The sequence below is a fragment of the Galleria mellonella genome, unplaced genomic scaffold, assembly GCF_026898425.1.
Source record: "Galleria mellonella isolate WM207_F2 unplaced genomic scaffold, CSIRO_AGI_GalMel_v1 utg55, whole genome shotgun sequence".
Classification (NCBI taxonomy): domain Eukaryota; kingdom Metazoa; phylum Arthropoda; class Insecta; order Lepidoptera; family Pyralidae; genus Galleria; species Galleria mellonella.
In genome coordinates, this window is record NW_026442115.1 from 5,933,048 (window position 1) to 5,954,400 (window position 21,353).

At 29.5% G+C, this 21,353-nt stretch overlaps 1 protein-coding gene across 1 annotated transcript in view; it reads left to right on the forward strand.

Moving 5' to 3' along the window:
* Nucleotides 1-750: 750 nt before the first annotated feature.
* The window catches only part of LOC113521357 (allatotropins-like), a 49,783-nt gene continuing 29,180 nt past the window's right edge, over nt 751-21,353 (forward strand). Inside the window, exon 1 of the mRNA XM_026906880.3 lies at nt 751-844. The gene's annotated coding sequence lies outside the window, so the exon portion shown is untranslated. The remainder of the gene's footprint in view (nt 845-21,353) is intronic.

Genomic DNA, 21,353 nt, shown 5'->3' on the forward strand with positions numbered 1-21,353 from the left:
TACTCAGCAATCAATATTTTTTCAACAGAAACATTTTTTTCCATACAAATTGCAAAAATAAAATAAATATACTTTCGACTTTAATCAATGATTGGGTCAGAGGTATTCCAATGTTGCTGTAAAAAATATGAAAGTAATGACATCAGTTTCAACAGACTTTAAAAACTACAAAGTTCTTAATTCGCCTGTATTTTTTGTAACGTTTGTTAATAACACCGTCAGTTCTAAGCCGATTTGGAAAATTCTTTTTTTTATGTGAAAGGATATGCTTAGAATTTAGCCTCATAGAAATTTTAGCTAAATTGAGTAGTTTAGTTTAAAAATAAAAATAACTAATTTTGTTACAATTAAGTCAGTTTTTTTACGTGGGACACAATCCTTAAAGACACAGTTTACAGACACATACTACAAAGGTTTTTATATTTATATATATAATAATAATTACAATATTCTAATTTTAAATTTAATTCCCACTAGTCAATACTAATTAATTATATTAAGTACTAATGTCTAGATTTATTTTAGAGTTTATTTATATACTTTATATACTTACCTTTATATACCTGTGAAAATATAATATATAAATATATTTTAAATGTTGTAATTTAGGTATAACATATATTTGGTTTGCTTTATTCAGATATAGTATGAGCGTACGCCGTAGGCCGGGGCCTACGCACGCCTACGCTGGGCGCGGCGTAGCGGCGTAGCACCATCCGGTACGCGTATGGCCAGCGTATAAAATGAGTGCAGATATCCGCTCCGCTCATTTGAGTGACAAAGCGCGGCAGACGCGCACTAGTATCAGTTTGTGCATTTACCGAGTTCCAACTTACAACTTGAGGTAAGTTACGAAAAGCTTTACAAGGTTTATAACTATTTTATTTTTACATGAAACCTTCCTAAAAACTAGACTGTAAGTATGATTATGAGAAAAATATAATTGTTATAGAGAAAAATATTTTTTTTTGTGTATTGGATAAAATAATGTAATTAAAATAATAGATAATTTTAAATCTATTCGCATGAAATAAATACAGGAAATTACAATTAAAAAAGAATATTTTCATAAACCTCTGCTTTAAAAATAATTACCACTTGATATTACTAGACATTAGAATAGTTTCCTGTTAATACAATTTGATAAAATAAATAATATTACTAAGTAATGTAAAATAAATAATAACAATAAATCTTATATTACTCTTGTAAATTACAATGAGATAGAAGTTAGTGAAAGACTTTATTTAAATATTACGATGAGTTAATCAAAGAATAGTTATATCTTTGTATTATTTTTACGCAGTCACTCCGATACAGGGGTGTTTATTGACCTACATTAAATGAACTAGTTACTCGTTTAGTAATAGAAAAATAAATGACAAAACTTGTAATAATAGATATTTTATAAACATAAATTTGGTTTTAAACTACTCACAAAACATGTGAGTAAGTTTTGTAGCTTCGTTCGGTTAGCATTATGAAGAAAACTACAAATATTCAAAATTTTTATCGTAGATTTTAAACAAATATATCTAATATGGAAATTAAATAAATAAGTAATAATAAAGTTAAAAAAATTTGCTTTAATGTTTATGATTAAATAGTTTATTATTAATTGTAAATAACCGTTAAAGACAGCGAAAACAAGGAAGATCCGGGTTCTAATTCTGTTCGTGTAGGAATGATTTTTATTTTTAAATGATGATATATTTTAGTGTCACGTTTTATAATCTGAATTTATTTTACATTATTGTATGAATTACTTCTTTTGTTACTTTGGTAACTCTATTATTGTTTAAAATATTAATTAAATATATACTATTTGGTAGATAATATTTATTCTTAATAAAATACTATTTATATTGGGAAAGACGACTCCAATTACGGTAAAACAGTAACTTTGACTTAAAAACTAAAACATTAAACCGATTTAGATAAAATTTCTATGAGACTAAATTGAAAGTGTATCCATTCAATAAAAAAATACAACCGAGTAGAGAAGTTCCTTTTCTAAAGTATGTTGAAAATTATGAAATTTTTTTTACCTATCTATTCTTCTTTGGTGAAATTAATAGTATAACCATAAAATAAATATATAATTTAAATTCGCCTAAAAGGAATTTATTTAAAGAACACAGGATATTTTAAATCCTGTTACTTTATATAAATTATAATACATTAAATAAATATAAATATATTTCAAATAAAACATTTCACTGCGCTTGAAAAACAATCAACAAACAAAGAAACAATCAACAAAGGAAATAAGGTAACTTGGAAGGAAACTTTGAACAATTTAGCATAGATTTCGTTACGGAAAATATAAAGGATTACCACACAACAGGTTAGCCGATCAGAATTCCACAGAAGTGGAATGTAGGGAATGTCCAATACCCACTCATCTGCAAAGTTCGAGTTGGTGAATTGGCAATACGTAAAAGTCAAGTGTTATTTATTATAAACGCTTTGACCGATGAAGTTTATACATTTTTTAGATTTGTTTGACAAAGATTTCGTTAAAAAAATATTTCAGCATGTATATTTCATCACCATCATCATATCAGCCTTCAACTGTCCAATGCTGAACATAAGGCTGTCCCTTGAGGGGTTTTTGGGTTATGTATATATATTTTTTATTTTATAACATTAGCTTAGATGTATAACTAATTGCACTACTTTGGTTCTACTAACAAAATAAGTAACCACGGTTACAATCCATTAATTACATATACGTATTAACTATAGTATTGTTCTTAAAAAAAAAAAAAGAATTTTGTTTATATGCCTTTTCAATTTGATGTTTTTCCAAATTTTAATTAAAATAAATTTATTATGAGACAACCATTTTAAAAAGAGCTCAATAATATTGTAATCAAGATAATCCGATACCCTTTTTTAAATTCCACGACCAGAAATTTCGGTGAATAAAATGGGATCGGTTTAAGCCTCTAAAATCGAATTTCATGCAGTGTTACATAAATTAATTATATCATAAATACCGCTATGGGGTCACTTTTATCAATATATCCTGAGCTGGAAGAATTTTAAAATTATTTTATATTTTAGTAAGTAACGTTGAATTTTTATATATTTAATATTTATTTTATTTCTTTAGTTATTTATTAAAACAAAATATTGTAAAGGGCGGATAACATTAGATAAAAATTAGATTGCTCGCAAATTCATTTAAGGAAATTTCTAATTACAAAGTATCTTCAAAGTCTACAAAATTACCAAGAGATTTATAAAGAAAAATATGTAAAATACTATTTATTATTGTCTAATTTATCAATTTTAATAGTACCGTACCTTAAAAGAAAAAAACGGAACACATATTACCACTTTGTTGTCTGTTCGGCCGTCTATCAAATTTTTTTTTCTCAGTAACATGTGAAAATATCAAGCTGAAATTTATATAAAATATTCAAATTGTCTAGCCCTTGAAGCTATGGAAAATTATAACTTCTAAGACAAGACAAGCAAAAGATACGGCCGTTTACAGCTCATATTTTGATATTTGCAACGGAATCAAAATCTATACGGTACTTTTAGTTCGTACAGTACAAATATGGGAAAAATCCGAAAACTTTCAACTTGCAGTTATATTGAAAATATATTTTTGCAATTTTTAAATTATAATTTGTATTTCGACAGTTGGAGTTCGACATGCACTTGGCCGGTTTTTTTAATCCAATGTTAATACTTCTTTTTTTTTAACTTAATAAGGCACTCCGGTATATTAAATCTTATGGTCTGCAAGAATTACATCCAATTTAAAATTTTTATTTAAAAAAAAATCGAAACTAATGTTGGAAAATTAAGTGATCATCATGGATTGCAGGAGTCATCAACAGTTACAAGAGAATTGGGAACTGCCTCCTTTTGGAAATTATATAAACATTGTTGTTGAGTAGGGTACCAAAAGCATTGATCGTATTTCCTCTCTATAAAGACCCAAACTAATACGATGCTCAAAGTAATCGGTCCTTTGATCACCTAGTTGTCGATTAGGTGATCAAATTATTTAAACATGTTTTAGCCTGCCGACCAACTTTTAACTTCCAAATAAAAATATTTTGAATACGTCTGATTTTTTTGCCTTTATGTCATGCGATTACATCGCGAAATATCGTGTGACTATCGAAGCTGTCGTTTTTACGTGCGGCTCAAAAAACACACGATTTCGCACATTCTACATTCAAATATTTTTAATTCAATGTTGGTACCCGTTGAAGCTACGCATTTTTTTTTCGAAATAAAATCTATTCTTTTGTCTTTGTTTCTTATTTATTGTAAACTTTGTTTTGGTATTGTATTTATTGGTACGAGTATAATAATTATTGGTAAATACCATGTGCATAAAAAAATTGGTATAAAAAAAACAACTATATGGGAGTTGTATAAATTTTACTAATATAATACAACTGTAACTAGACGATGTCTATACAAGGAAAATATTTAAAAAATAATAAAATGAGGAATCTTACCAAGATCAATAGATACCAAAACAATATTTTTGAGATTTATTATTTCTGACTGTCTTATTAAATGTTTGTTCCGGCAAAACTACTGCACCATATTGGATGCTGTTTTCACGGCTTTGTTATGGAAGGTCTAACATAAAATCTGGTGTATGTTTTATTTTGAAACGCTTCCAAAAATTGTCTAATTAATTGGTTTTCCTATTTTCGAAAATAACGCTTGTCAATTCATCCACGTACGAAGTAACGGGCAAAAAGCTGTAATATATACAACTATATATTTATATAAATATTTTAAACCACGTAACATATTAAAAGGTTAAATTAATATCCCAATAAATTTTACATTTTAATTACCGACTTTATATAAAGTATTTACATTATGCAGTTATATACAATTAAATATATGTTATTATTTTATTCCGTTTAACATTATGAAAGTTAAATTTTGTAATTATATAGTTTCCAGTCTCCCAGTATTTGTGTCATTGCTTTGTATCTCGTGTCCTTATTTGTTTTCAAAGTTCCTCCATCTCAGTTCCAACTGCAACGCGAAAATGTCACAGTAACAGTATTAGCCAGTACTTGGCTTGTATATTTTACATGGATATTTTCAAGTCTTTTGTACTGTAATACAAATTTCATTTAAGTGCTAGTATTTATCTCCAAATCTTGAAAATAATATATACCCTATGTTACTCGCTGAATTTTCTATAGATGAAAGAATTTTTAAAAACACTTGAGTAGTTTTTGAGTTTCTCCATTACAAACAAACGATCATAATTTGTAATATACGAGTATATACCTACTTTCCATGTCACGACGTTCCTTCAAGCTAATTTCAAAAACCCCTCAACCGATTTTAAAGAAATTTTGTAAATGTGTACCTATTGTTCACTTAAATTTGAGAGATGGAACAGTTTTTGTGTTGAAAAGAAAAAAAAAATGAATCCGGCAATAGCGCTAGGGGGCAAAATAATGTTTCCTGGGTCAGCTAATATAATAGTAATAAAATTAACTGACCTTCCTAGAGGTGCAAGCTTGCGCGGACTAATTGTGAATGTTATTTTGTTAACCTTTTCATTGTTTATATATATATTTTGAAACATTTGCATATTTTACCATATAATGTAAGAAAGTTACGATTAAATTAACGATCGAATAAAATATAGACATATATGAAAACAATATTAAAATAGATATGGCGACCTATATGTCTCAGGAGAAGGGGATTGTTGGTAATATAGATTAGTCGCCATATTGTTAGAAATATATCCTGTAAGGTCGAAGTTAAAAAAAAGCAAGCCGGTTGGCAAATACAGTTAGGTTTTTGGTCATGTTTTAAGAGGGACGCTGCTGCCTAACACTCGACCATTGAGTTCCCTTAGTCACCTCTTATGACACCCACGGGAATGGTAGGGATGGCCCATTCTATGCCGGGACCATACGGCAAAATTAGTGAAGTTATATTATGATTATAAAGTTAGTTAATGCAGTATTCCTAAATTATTCCTAAAAATTTTATGCCATTCTTCGTTTTTTAAATTAAGTAGCTATCCAATTATTTACCTAGAAATAGTACTTATAAATATATCATGTGAATAATATTAAATCAATTAACAGGGTTATAAGAATATGTTCACTTCTAAATTTCCAAAATATGTTTAACAAGTTATAAACAGGCGGTTTTATATAAGTATCGTACTTAATTCGCATTTACAAGTTGTTCACACAATTTCCTTTGCTCAACTTTTAAAGTGAAAGATTTGTCGCCCTCAAAGACATTCCGAAGACTAAATACTTTCAATTTGATCACGAAACGAGTTGATTGTAATTAACTTCTGTGGTCTATTGAGGATGCTCTTAATTTATTTTTCACAAAACCATGCCCTTTGATGCTATCTCATTGGCTTAAATTTAAATCGGATGAAAATTAAAACTTTTTGAACATCGTGGGCGTCGCGCTCTGTTGGTTTACCCCGATTTATAGTTTTTTGAATGGTTGAAAATCGAGTTAACCCCACCTACGCTATCAGTATACACTGGTGAAGTATCAATGATAGGTGAAGATGAAATTAAGTTATTTGGTTCACCGTGGCGAATTCGACAGTAACCAACAAATAATTCCGACTACCCCATCTGTGGTTTTAGGTGTAAGTATTTGATTACTGACTACATACATAATATATAATTTATTCATAATCAACATATAAATCAAGATGCTAAAGAGTACAAAATATATACTGTCTTATTAGTAACAAGTAACTATCGTTGTTTATTTGTGTTATCGTATATAATCTATAAGTATGTAGGTATATTTATATATGTATATTTATATTTGTATGTATGTATTTTTATTACATATTTGTATATTTATGTAATATTTGTTTAATATATTCATATATGTATATTTATATAATCTCTATTGTATGTGTTGTAATTTTTTTCACCGCATATTCAAATTTCTGTTTAGCCAAAGATTGACTGGGAGAGAATGCTATATAGTATCAAATCCGCCTTTTGTACCAGACATTTTTTTTTGTAATGTGGTCAATAAAGAATAAATAAATAAATAAATAAAGGGTAACAAAAAATAAGAACCCTGTATACCTATACATATACCAACGGCTTGTTATTCTAAGTTACATGAAAAATACTATAATAGAAAATATAAAAGGTTAATACAAAAAAAAACTACGTGACTAAATTTAACATTATCTGTCTTACTTGTGTATACACTTAAGGGCCTGTATGTGTGTTTATATATATATATATATATATATATATATATATATACATATAAATAGATCTATTCTTCGATGTACTCAAAACACTTGTGTCCAAATCACGTTTGCAATTAGACTTCATAGGAATGCGGGACGGAATCCACAAGCTTTTCACACAAACATGTCTAAATTGTTAACCATTATGTGAAGGTAAATTCGTTTTAAATGTCTTTCGGGAATTCACTTAAGCTTCAAATTTAATATAGAAAGCCCCTTAATTGGGTTGACCACTTGTATTTATTTTTTATTTAACCAACAAGTTTAAACAATCATTAAACCCTTACAACATGTAGTTACAGGGGGGAAAGGGATTGTTAGTAATGGAGACTGAGAATCCTATTGCTAGCAATATGCCCAGCCAGGTCGACCTCCTCGCGGTTCTCCCTGGAAACTATCATGGTTAATTCCTGATAAATTCATCATGATGTGCTAACTGGCCTGTTTTCATTCTCATCTATCACCCTTCACTGGTGTTCTGCCAGCGTATCCTGTTAGCGCAGGCGGGGTTATCAAACCATTTTCACCCATAAAAAAAAACATGTAATAAAATCTAGTAAAAATAAATACTAGGCTAAATATGTAAATAAACATATCTGAGAATAATTAGAAACACCCTTAAGAGCATTTATAAAAGACTTAGACTTTACCTGCGATTTCATTGGAGGGGTATATTGATTGGCAGAGATAAAATATAGCACACTCGTATATCTTTATATATGCAGCGTAGTTAAATTTTATGACGATTGGTAGAGTCATTAAAGCGTCAAGAGGTAACAAACATATTCCCTTACACCTACAATATTCACATTTAATTTTATATTATTAATAAAGATTGAAGTAAATTGCCATGTGGCCAAAGCGTAGAACAGACCACTACTTCCTTTCTTGTGGGTGTCGTAAGAGGCGACTAAGGGAACTTAATGGTCGAGGAATGGGCAGCAGAGTCTTTCTTAAAAGTCACTAAAAGCCTAACTACGATTGCCAACCTGCTTGCTAAGCGTGACAACTACATGCAAAACCCCCCTTATGGGGGAAGCCTATGTTCAGCAGTGGACGATTAATGTATGGTATGGTATGGTAAATTGATTTTGTTGAATGTAAGATAATGTTATAAAAAATATTATTATGATTATAATTAATTATTCTTGTCCACTTTTTAATAAAACAAAATCATGTATGTTTTACTCACATTTTTCAATTCAGGTTATTACGAACAGCACTAGATACAACAAAGAATCGCTTATGAGTATGGGCTCCTAATAAGTTCAAAACTAGTCGGGTATCCTCAAATTTAAAAACGTGAGTAAAGTTGAGATAAATAATTATGATTATTATTAAAACGGTTCTTTTAAAAGCATACGTGAAAATCTATAATAGTTATACGAATATGACAAAACAGCGAACCACCCCCGGCTTTACACGAATAGATAGATCTCTAATTTTGTTTTTTAAATTCTGTTGGCAAAAGAATTCTCTGAGTTTATTCATTACTAAGAAAAAAAATCTAAAATTTCCTTCTTATATGTAATAATAATTTAGATCAGCTTTAATTAAATAATTCAAAAGTGTACCTAGATCATGTATATTATGTATATATAGTATCTATATTGTTATGTTATGTAGGTATGTTTCTCTTTATATTACTTTACCTATCTCTGTAGTTACATAAGTTATATTCACAAAGTTAAAGTTGTGGTGACTGAACTATGAAGCATTTCCTGTAGCTTATTAATATGCGTGTGTATTTACTATACATATTATTTTAATTAATATATCAAAATTATTAACAAAACTTGTTATTTGATAACCAATGCCAATATAATTATATTGAAGTACTAGCGTCATACCAAAACTATGATTACATTGGTAAGATAAAAGGGATATTTCGATTCAATATCTCTTCGTTTGCAGCCTGACATCTTCGTTCAAAATAAGTATTGCAGAAAAATATATATATATATTTAAAACTAGGAATGCTAAATAAGCTACCTGGTGGCCTACTGACTGAAAAACATGGTCACCCACAACGTTATATATATATATTAAACATTATTAATTTATTTTATATAAAATCAAATTGAATATATACATTTATTTACCATATTTACTATTAATTTACATATAATAAAGTTATTATTTGATATATGTTAATATGTATGATATGTTTTATATAAGATAACTTGAAGTGCTCAACACTGTACATATATAGTCTATAATACACTTTTAGCACCACAGATATGTTATTATTGTATTGTATTTCATTGTATCTAATACATGTTAATATTTATAAACATGTGTTAAATATACAGTGCTAAAAGTAATTTACGAGTATATTTTAAATACTAATTTAACTACTTGCCTCAAAAAGCATAATCGACTTTGAAAATATTTTCGAATATTTCATACTATGATATACACGATTTCGTCCTTTGTCTGAAAACACTTATATAGGTACACAACTATACTCCTTATTTAGAGAGAATTGTTACTGGATTTCGGCTCGGAATTTTCCAAAAATTTCGATTAAAACATCTATTTCTCTTCTCCGTTTAAATATTCATCAGTCAATTCGTTTATTTAACTAGGGTCCTTTTTCATCATGCCACCTACTTTTTCAGTCTTTCCTTTATATATCAACCAAACCAATACAACAGCCTCTTTTTAATCTTTCTAACTATGTATATGATCTCTTACAGCTACGTACATCAAAGTTTATTCGCTGTTAAATCAACCATTTAATAATTGGTGTTTAAGATCTAAGTTGTGATGTTTCAACTTATAACTTTATTAATTAAAGTTTATCTTAACAGAAAATTATAATTTTTGACTAGAGTTATATTATCTGTTAAATTAACCTCAAACATAAATAAAAATACTTACAAATTTTTAAAAGATTTTTTAAAGAAAATATATACATACTAAGTAATTGTTATTATGTGTAATAATTAATTTTCTTAGTTGTGTTTACTTTATTATATCTGTGTATTTCATAATTACATTTCTTAATTGCTCTTCTATACCTACTGAAATTACTTAATTTAAAATAGCAATGTATAAAATGGTAAATTCCAGGGTCATTTATGAAATTTTAAGAAATGCTTATTTTTTATCCATCTTAATATTATGAATACATGTCTATTTTTGTTTTATTATAAATTAGTACTAACTACAAAACATCATGAAAATAAATTTTAATTATTTTTTGGTTTGATACCAGTGTTGCCATAGTACCATTTATTTATTTATTCTTTATTGCACAATAAATCTACGTACAAGTGACTAGCTTGATGTTATATGGCAAAATTGTATCAAAGTTAATAAATAATTCGTAATTTCACACTTTTGATATTAACCACAAATTTAACCATTGACAACTGATTTAACAATTAATAAAGTTTGATGCACACGGATGCTCGGTTATCGTTTAAATTACTAGTTAGTGTAACTGTTAATTATTAAAATTATTATAAACTTGATACACTCGACTATTTAGTCTAAACTTCTTTATAATAGTACAACTTCTCGGTCTGTCTTTTAATGTTACATCTCATCTACAATTATTATATAAGTTACTAAATCAATAAAATTATTGCTACAATATTTACTTTGTTTAAGTGTCTGATATTTCTATTTGCATATATAACCACTCAGTTACTCAATAGCAAATAATAATGAAGCCTAAATGTAATTAAAAAAATAAAATTTAATTAATAAAGTAAGAATACACTGTTTTATATAAATAAGAATTAACGTTAAATTGTGAGAAACACAAACTCTTTAAAAAAAAAAAACTATCATAAGCGATTCAGAAATAAGTCGAATTACTGCAAGCATAAAAAGCTGCCTTAATCTATACTTATATTATGAAGAGGAAAGATTTGATTGTTGATTTGTTTGTAATAGATAAACGCAAAAACTACTGAATTGATTTTAAAAATACTGTCACCTTTAGAAAGATACATTATCAGCGAGTAGCATAAGCTACATAATATTATCAAAAAAGTTATCTAACATGCGAATCTGCGAAGCAGAGCCGAAGTCGTAAATAAACGCATATATTAATTACGACATTCTTCATAAATACCTTACAAAATTATTATTTTAAAAGTTCACTATATACCTTTTTTTTTATACAATTTAGAATGGCAAACAAGCTGACGGCCCACCTGATGGAAGGTGGTAACCGTCGCCTATAGACATGAGAAGTACCATGGACATAACAGAGTATACTGTTTCGCCCATTATACACCCCATGCGTTGCCATTCCTGAGGACTCATGTGTTATTCCTCTGTACTCAGTTAATTTACGCAATATCTCACTCTTCAAACCGAAACACAGCCATGCAAACACAACTGCTTCACGGTTAAAACACGAGTTGGACAGAGGTACCCAAGCAATCGATGTAAATATTCTTTAAGGTGTAAATATTTTGTGAAGTTTTTGATGCTGTTCATGTCTATCATCATCATCATAATCATATCAGCTGTTAACAGCCCACTGTTGTATAGAAGCCCCCTAACAGGGTTGGGGGAGGGGATGTTATTATTTTCTATCAGTTGCACCGTCTAAACTAGTTATTTAATGTGTTATTAAAAAACAATTAGTGTAGTGTAAAAAGAGTTATAAACTTTTGGAATGTGTTTTGAAAATCGCTTATGCGTTTAACTTTTTTAAAGCACTAAATTAATACTTATAAAACTATGATGTTGTCCTGACGATATGCCGAGAGGACAATTATCCCTGCCAATTGAGTGTGCTTCTTTTCCGGCGATCATTTTTATCTCAACTCCAACTTTCAAACAATAAACTCTCAACTTGTACTAACTACGTCTGACACGAGAAAATAATGAAAACGTTTGCTATTCAATACTGGAAAGTTGTGTGATGTGCAAATGAGTTGTGCTTATTATGTTCCTTGGCATTCAAAGTGTACAATTCAAAAGGCCCTGCCGTCTGTTAACAATTGAAATACTTATATGCTAACATAATTTTCTTGATACTTTGCTGTTTAATATATTTATATTCTGTTGTGAGACGGTAGGAATTTTAGCTTCATTTTCTTCACATCAGCTTTTAACTAAGAAGAGTTTGCCAGTAGTTGCCATGGCAGACGGATTGACAACCGCAGTTAATCTTTGGAGATGTTTTAAAAGGCATCCCTCGCCCTCCCTTAGTCACTTATTACGACAGCCGCGCAAAAGATAGGAGTGGACTATTCTATGCCGGGACCACACGAAAACTTTATTTACTTAATAAATAATAAAAACGAAACACCATCATTCATCAGTTCAGCCGTTAACTGTCTACTGTTGAACATAAGCCTTCGTCATAAGGAGTGTCAGTAGTTGCCACGCTTGGCAGGCGGGTTGGCAATTACAGTTAGATAATAAGATTAGTAATCAAAATATATTCTATTAAATTTATACCTTATGTCTTGGTCACAAGATACTTTTATAGTCATGTAAAATCGAAGCTAATAACATCATTTTAAGATTTGTAAAAAAAAATGTTTAAAAAGATGTCGGTAAAATAATAATAAAAAACGCTAGGCGCGTGCTGTTGTCAAGTTAGCATGGATTCCCTATTATAAATACAAATATTTTCAATTTAATCTATGTATCTACAAAATATTCCGTCATTCACTGATATATGTGTGTGTCCTCGATTGAAAGCGCTATTTTTCTGCAAAGCAAAATGTATTTGGTTAATTTACATTTCATTTTTGAAAGCACGAAAGGTGAATATTTCACGATTTTTTCTTTTGGTACCATCACCTTAATTTATATATCTGTCTATATTTAATAACTAATGGACTGATATGTTGTTAAATTTTATGAAATGGAACCCATATTCCACATTATGAACACAAATTATGATGCAAGTATATTTTGGTAAGTTCTAAACATATATAAGTCCTTTAAATATAGATTGTTGAAAGGTTAAATTTAAATTATGATGTACAGAAGAATCTAACAATAGATGTGATTATAATTAATATCTATCTATACCTATCTATAATAACTAATGGTCACCCAGTGGTCGAAATTCGACCATAACGTGTTTTGTAATAAATGAATTTATTATGGTTTTTTTTTAATGGATGATAATGGGATGGTAACCCCACCCGCGCTATTGGTATACACCGGCGGGGCACCAGTGAAAGATGATAGGTGAGGATGAAGTAGGTCAGTTTTGTTTGTAGGTCAATGGTTTCCAGGAGGAACCACGTGGAGGTCGACCTAATAAGGCATATTGCTAGCAATGGGGCTGTCAAACTCCATTGCTAACAATCCCTTTCCCCCCAATTTATTATGGTTATGTTTGACATTTATTATGACTATAGATTATAGACAAATAGTATTACAGACAAACAATAATTAATCTATTCTCAATTTCATCACAGACTTTAACAATAAACAAAAGAGTATATATGCGTGTGTGTGTCAAATACATGGTAGTGCATATAATCTTTTTTATTTATTATTATTTAATTTTTTTATTTATTTAATGTATTTTTTATGCATAATTAAAAAAAATATTAGCATTTTGCACTCTTTCTCTAAATAAACTATAAGTGCGAAATTTCATACTCCTCCGTCTACGCAATTATCGTAAAAAGGGGTACAAAGTTTTTGCATCACGTATTAATATATAGATATCTGAAACAGTTGTAACAGGCATGTCTCTGAATTTAGAACATAATATGTTCTACGTACTAATAGACATCTGTATTTTGAGAAATACTAAGTACTAGGGAGCATATTAAAGTGACTTATATTAACTGTTTTACAAGGGCAGTTAATCTAAGTCACTTCATTTAATAATGGCCATAAGATGTTCATTTAAGATAGAACAAAATGTTAAAGTTCATTTGATTTTTATCTTTATTTCGAATAGATTTAGAAGAAGAAGATATTTTCCCAGTATTAATTAGCAATGCCCGTAAAAATTACTATAAAATTCATCTAAGTGTCTAATTATTATAATTATTAAAAATGATTATAAGTGACGATATTATATATCACAATTATAGGAATATTTTATAACAAATAGAGAAAATTTTTTTTATAATTTCTTATGTGTCTTTCTTACAATTAGATACGTTTTTGTTTTTTAATTTTTTTATAATTTCGTTGAAAATTTTCGACAACATATCACAAAAAAAAAAAACAAACTCAGTTGTGCTGATATTACTTACCACTGGTAAGTAATATCAGCACAACTGAGTTGCCAGTGTAAGTTACCAGTTATTTGTTGACAGTTACATATTGTTATTCGATTAAAGATATTGCAATAATATGCTTGGCCAAATGTTGCACTTATTCCGAGCCTATTGCAATATTTGTTAAGTATTCTGTTAAGGAATTGTAGTCAGATAGAATATTACACTATATGTATTTTAGTTTAATAAGGTTACGTCAATAAAGAATATTTCCTTTGGCTTTTTTTAAGGAAAATGTTTTGTGATATTTAACGAAATTAGAATAGTTAACGTTATCACCTAATGGAATTTTTAATAAGGTTCCGTTATTTTCATTTTAAGGAAAATTTTTATAATGTCGAATTAAATTAGGATAGTTGTTAGCATTTGGCATTTCACTCAATCTTAATTAACACCTAATGTAAAACATTAAAAAAAGTACTTTCATTTAAACACTAAAAACTGTAGACAGTTAATAGGCAGTTACAGGCTAATTTATATAAAAGTAGTACTTTGATATAAGTAAGGTAGTTTTTTAATGTTCGCAAGAATGTCAGGTGCTGTGGTTGCCTATACCAACATAATTTATTCAGTATATACAATCACAAAATGACATTTTCATTTTACAAAAACCTTATTTTGTGATTAGGTGTATAATGTATTTTATTAAAGGTTTTTAGGTTTGTGCGTTAGGTTAGGTTGTTGTGAATAGACGATAAATTAAAAAAAAAATTAATAACAATAATTAATACCACTACATATTTTATCACAGACGGCAAATAGGTCCCCAAGCAACTCTTATTTATACTGTGCATAAACTAAGCATAAAAATAAAGGACATGTGTTTTTTAAATACACACATATAAAAAATACACAAAACAGAACGTCTATTGAAAATTTCAATTTAATTTTTTTTATTAAAAAAAGATCGTCTACAATATTTTTTTAATGGATGACAATGGAATGGCATACCCGCCCGCGCTAACGGTATACACTGGCGTAACTTCAGAGAGAGATGACAGGTGACAATGAAAAGGCATGTGAGTTAGCTCATCACGATAAATACACCTGGGATTCATTTATTCAATCCTGGGATTATTATATTGCTAGCAATGGGACTGGTAGTCCGCGTTTCTAACAGCCCCCCCCCCCCCCCCGACCTTGCCACTGTCTATGATATTACCGCAAAGTACAAAACCAACATTCACTAACTTGTCTCATTACATTTCGTCAAACTTTCAGCTTCCTTGACAACATAATAAGATTATATTTCAATTTAATCGACACGATGATGTGGTGCCCGATAATTTGTGGGACGAAATATGTGAGTGTAACAGAATCACAAGTTCAGAAGTTACTCTAACGTGACAATGATAGATCGAGCGTTTGTTTTAGTTTCAAAGTAACAGCTTTATAGTTTGTTCCATCGCAATATCAGCTATCAGATGTCCACTGTTAAATGGTCCCTGTTCTAATAACTCTTTTTAGTATCTCATTACTAATATAAGTGCGGAAAGTTGTTGTTAATGTTTGTATAGATGGATGTTTGTTACTCGTTCGCTCTAAAACTACTGAGCGGATTTGAACGGCTTTTGGTACACGAATAACTTATATATAAAAGTACCCGTAACAGGCGAGCGTGTATGAAAAGATTGATGAATGTGGAAGAAGAGAAAGAGGTTTGTTTGAATCGAAGCATTTGGCGTTCCATTGTTTCTGCCTACCCTAATGGGAGACAGGCGTGACAAATATGTATGTATGTATGTAATTACGTATATTCTAATTTAAAATATAGAATACTTTATGTAATGAATTACGTGGGCGAAGCCGCAGAATATGACTAATATTTTATATCCTTATTCATAATCATAGATCTTTATTCTTAACTTTTAACCTTCTATATCATCTTGCATGGTTTCGGCATAGAATAGACCACACTGTTCTTTCTCGTGGATGTCGTTAAAGGCGACTAAGGGAGGGCAAGGGATGGGTAGCAACGTCCCTCTTATAACATCTATTCCGTGATCTTTCAATTAAACTTATTTTTTAATATTTAGAATAGCAATATAGCGTCCCTTTTAAAACATCTCCAAGGTCTAACTGCGGTTGCCAACCCGCCTACCAAGCATAGCAACTACTGGTAAAATCTTCTAATTGAGGGAGGCCTATGTTCGCTTATTTGTGGAACACAACCTTAAATTATTTTATGATATGAGTGAAATGTGTGTATGTGTGTGTTTGTATTTAATTATTTCAGAAATCTACGTAGACCTACTTAATATTTGTATCACCTTACAATAGAATATAATAGAAAAAGAGGAGAAAGGGAACAAAGTTTTTTTTTTTTATTTCAACATACATGTTCGCGACTGAGTAATATTGACCTTATGATGTTGTTAGGGCTGCCAGCTGAAAGGTACTGCGACAAAACGTTGAATGTCACATATAATTTAATATCAAAGAAAAGCCTCTTATTCCACTACGCTTTTGTTCCGTATCGTGTAGTAACTGTCAAATTCGTTAGAATTGAAGTCTGTTTTTTTTTTTATGCAAATATACACATATACGTTAAGAATGTTTGTACCAACCTTAGACAACATTTTCAAAGTCTATTAAACAATTTTCGGCGATAGGTTTCTGCTGTATTGAGTTCGAATATGCTCAGCTGAATGGTTATGTCGAATGATTGGCGTTTTAATTCATTATAAGAGCATTTTGTAAATAATTATTTAGATAATTTAAAATTATTTGTTTTTGAAAATTAACCAACATAATGCATACTAAATTTATTATCAAAGTTAACTGACGTAAGTGCTTTAATCTTGAATATAATCTTCGAATAAGGAAATCATTTTTTTAATTCTTACGCGAATAACCGCGGTAGATAGCTAGTCTGTAAAACAATCTCTCACAAAATGCTAACTCAGTGCCAGGTCATAACTCGACACTGAGTGGTTTCTATTAGCTAGCGAGGCATTTGCTTTAGATAATTAATAATCCTTCAGATCTTCATTATACCACGATGAACTGGCAGACGTGACGTTACAAGCACAGCTTATTCAAGTGCACCACTTTTGACGACTTCGGTAGTCTAGCGGCTTAACACACCGGTTTACTTTCTAATGGTCGCAAGTTCGATCCCCGCACAATACACACATTCGTATTTTTTAATATGTCACTTTTTATTGATCTAGGTGTTTTCTATGTATAATATCTATGTATTTACAAAAAAAAAAAGTATTTAAGTATCTCTATAAATTGTGTAGTACAAACTTTTCTTAATTTGGCCTAGATGGCGCTGTGTGATATTCTGTTATAAGCATATAATAACGAAATAGTATCTATCGATAACTATTAAAATTTAACTAATAATGTATAAAAAAATTTACGAGTATATAAAAAGATTGTAGGTATAAGAAATAATAAATTATGAAAATAAAAAAAATAAAAATAAAAATATAAAAAATATACTACAAAACTATTTATTTACTATGATATACTTTGGAAAATATTTACTTTATCAAAGTTCATTAAGTTGGGATTCATTGAATTGAACAATGTTATAGTTAGAAAATATTTGGTTACTTAAAGTTTATTACATTGAGTTTAATTGAATTCGTACAATGCAGTGATCATACTTGTGTGCTAAATATATGTTTTACAACTCCTTTTGTCATTACACGGACATTTTAGAAACATGTAGATATAAAATAAGGCTAAAACGTAACCAAATTAACCAAATTTCGTTGAGTTTTGTTGATCTACTCCGCATTAATGATGTGTTTTCTATTATTATTTATATTATGTGTTTTCTTTTAATGTATTACTCAAGCTGTGCACATAATATAATCGGATTATTACCTAGCCGAATCACAAATGTAATTATTACTTAAGTTTCTTATGGTTGTAATCTGTTTTATGTGCCAATAAAATAAAAATAAAAATAAAAATAAATATATCTGTATATATACAAAACGCGGCCTTATCGCTAAACAATCTCTTCCAAACAACCAATATTTGGCTCAACAGTTATAAATAAATAACACATTAGTTAATAAAGTTTACTCGCTTCCTTTAAGATTGTGTTATTTACTTTTCTCAAACATTTGTTAATAGTATTTACATATTTCGATAACGACCTCTTTAAATAGCCAAATATTGTAAACATCAAGAGAGTTCCCTTCCAACTTCATTATATTATATTAACTATTATGTTATTAATCATAATTTAGTTTTTTTAAAATACAAGTTTTATTTCTCGCCACGTAATAATATATTTCAATGTAATAGTAGTTTATGAATAAGTATCGCGAATTGATTCCGAAATTAGTCGAGCTTTTTCGATATAATTACGAAATTTTTAATAAAAAAATGTACAATTTGATTGGTATGAAAATTTTGTCTAAAAATATATCGTTCTTTCAGCAACAAAATAAATTGATTATAAATTTATTTGAAATTTCAAAAATGAATATATCGACAAATCGCCGTCAGTAGGGCTGTAAATCGTGGCGTAGAACCAGTTTTTTTAATGGATTATAATGGAATGGTAACCCCGCCTGCGCTGACAGTATACACTGGCGGGGCACCAGTGAGGTATAATAGGTGAGAATGAAAAGGCAGGTCAGTTAACCCATCACGATAAATACACCTGAAATTCAGCTCGATGATTTCGAGGGGGGACTACGGGGAGGCCGACAGGGTATATTACTAGCACTGGAACTGGTGGTCCGCATTACTAACAATCCCGTTTTCCCGCTGAACCGGGTTATTGGCATATGTAACCACAATTTTAGCAAATCATTAATACAAATATGCCGTAAACAAAGATTCCCTCCTATATATTACATATCGGGTTGAACTAAAATCGAGCAATGTGTTAAACAATTTGTTTTAATCCGATAATCCGGCAAAGTCTCATTGACGTGGCTCGGGCAGAATCGAAGCTTATAAATCCTTAATGGGAACAAACGTAAATATTTATTGTTTAGATATTCCTACGGCTTTCGGCGGATCATACGCATTTGGGCCATTTAAGAGTGCCACATTCATCTTGATAACATAATCTAATCGATTTATTTGTACGTACTTATATGTATACAGAGGCGAAGTATTAAGAGGAGAAAGAATAAGAGAGTAAAAGTAATTTCAAATGACTGTGACATTTAATGTAATGAAATGTAAATTGTCTAACACATGAATCTTGTAAGAGCGAACCCTCCTAATAGAGGTATTTAATTGTATTTAAAAAAGACTCCAGCCAATGTTGAAACTGTGTAAAAACAAAATATTTTACTTAATAGAACTTAATAAAAATGTAAACGTACGAATAATTGACTTGACAATAAGACAGTTTAAATACATATACTTCTGTGATAATTTGGGCAAAAGTTAGTTACCTTTCATTAAGTTTTATTGATACAAACTACACTGTATACTTGTTTCGTAATTATCTACTTCTCACTCATGCACCACAGTGCACGAGTGCACACAGATAATAAATGAGAAACAGAGACACAGATGCATACATTTCTATTTCGTTAGTGTCTATAAGTTTACCCGATACCTCAATTATTGTAAATTAAATTCTCAAGATTAAGCGACTTGAATTAAGAATATTAAATTCATACTTAGATATTCTTAGCACAAAGGATATTAATGCTAATTGGTATCTAATCGCTAATGATATTCACAATCACCTGATTGTAAATCTGGTTATGTCTAAAGCCTCATTATTCTGGCACAAGAAGTTTATTTAATTACACGACGATTCACATCTACAAAGGTTTGAACACAGCATCTTAATTACTCAAAGGAGTGATGAATATTTGACCAAGTTTATTATTCAAAGACTGTTGTCGCCTATTGTTACGCTAAAACCGGGTGTCACTTCTTTGGTAAAAGGTAACAAACAAACTCATTTTCACGTTTATAACAATAACAAGAAAGTAAGGATTAACACATTTAACTTTGTCTTATGATTAAACATGAAATGTGTTAAAGGCCCAAATCGAGGAGCTTCTCAATTCTATTTAAATCGCCTATATCTTTATGTATTCCGTGGTATTTTCTTCTATACGAACCGACCTTGATATTTTTTTACAATCAATAGGGTTTATTCCTGTCTCATTCATTCATTATGTCGCGTTTGAAGGCACCATTTTTAGCGGAGCAAAATTCTGATCGTTTTTTAAGAAGTTACTTATAGACACAAGATTTTGTATTCTAAATTTAAATACTTGAATTTAAATTTAACGGTTTCAGAATAAGAAAAAATAGTAAGTCGTTACTGTTTTGTGGAACAAAATTAAAGTTCAAAACAAATATATAAAAATAAAAATATAGTCAATTGAATAAACGATGTATTGTTTATTTAAAATGAACACCTAAAATTTTTTTTAAACATTGCTAGCAGTATTGATTTAAGTTCTACAAGTTTGTTTTCATTCGGTAGCAGTTCTAAATGATGCGGACGCTCAGTAAACTGCGTTCAGGTAGCAGACAGTAGTTAGGGAATGATCAAAGGCAATTACACTGGATCAAATTAAACCTCTGAGAAATTAGAGTACAAACAGGATACACATAGAAATCATTCTACTGTAAAGTAATGTACCTAACTATTACAGTGGAATTATTTTAAACCAACTATATGTTCCAAATATATTATGAAATATTTTTAAACGTTCATATCACTTATTAGTGAATTAGTATTTAATTTATATTTATTTTAATTTTATTTCTTATTATTTTGTTTATTTTTACCTTAGATTATACAGATAGAGTGTCTCCATTGAAATGCTTCGAGAAAAACGGGTCAACTTTTACATACAATTTTGCGGGATAAATAGTTATGAATGATTCATTTATAACTTCCATATTTA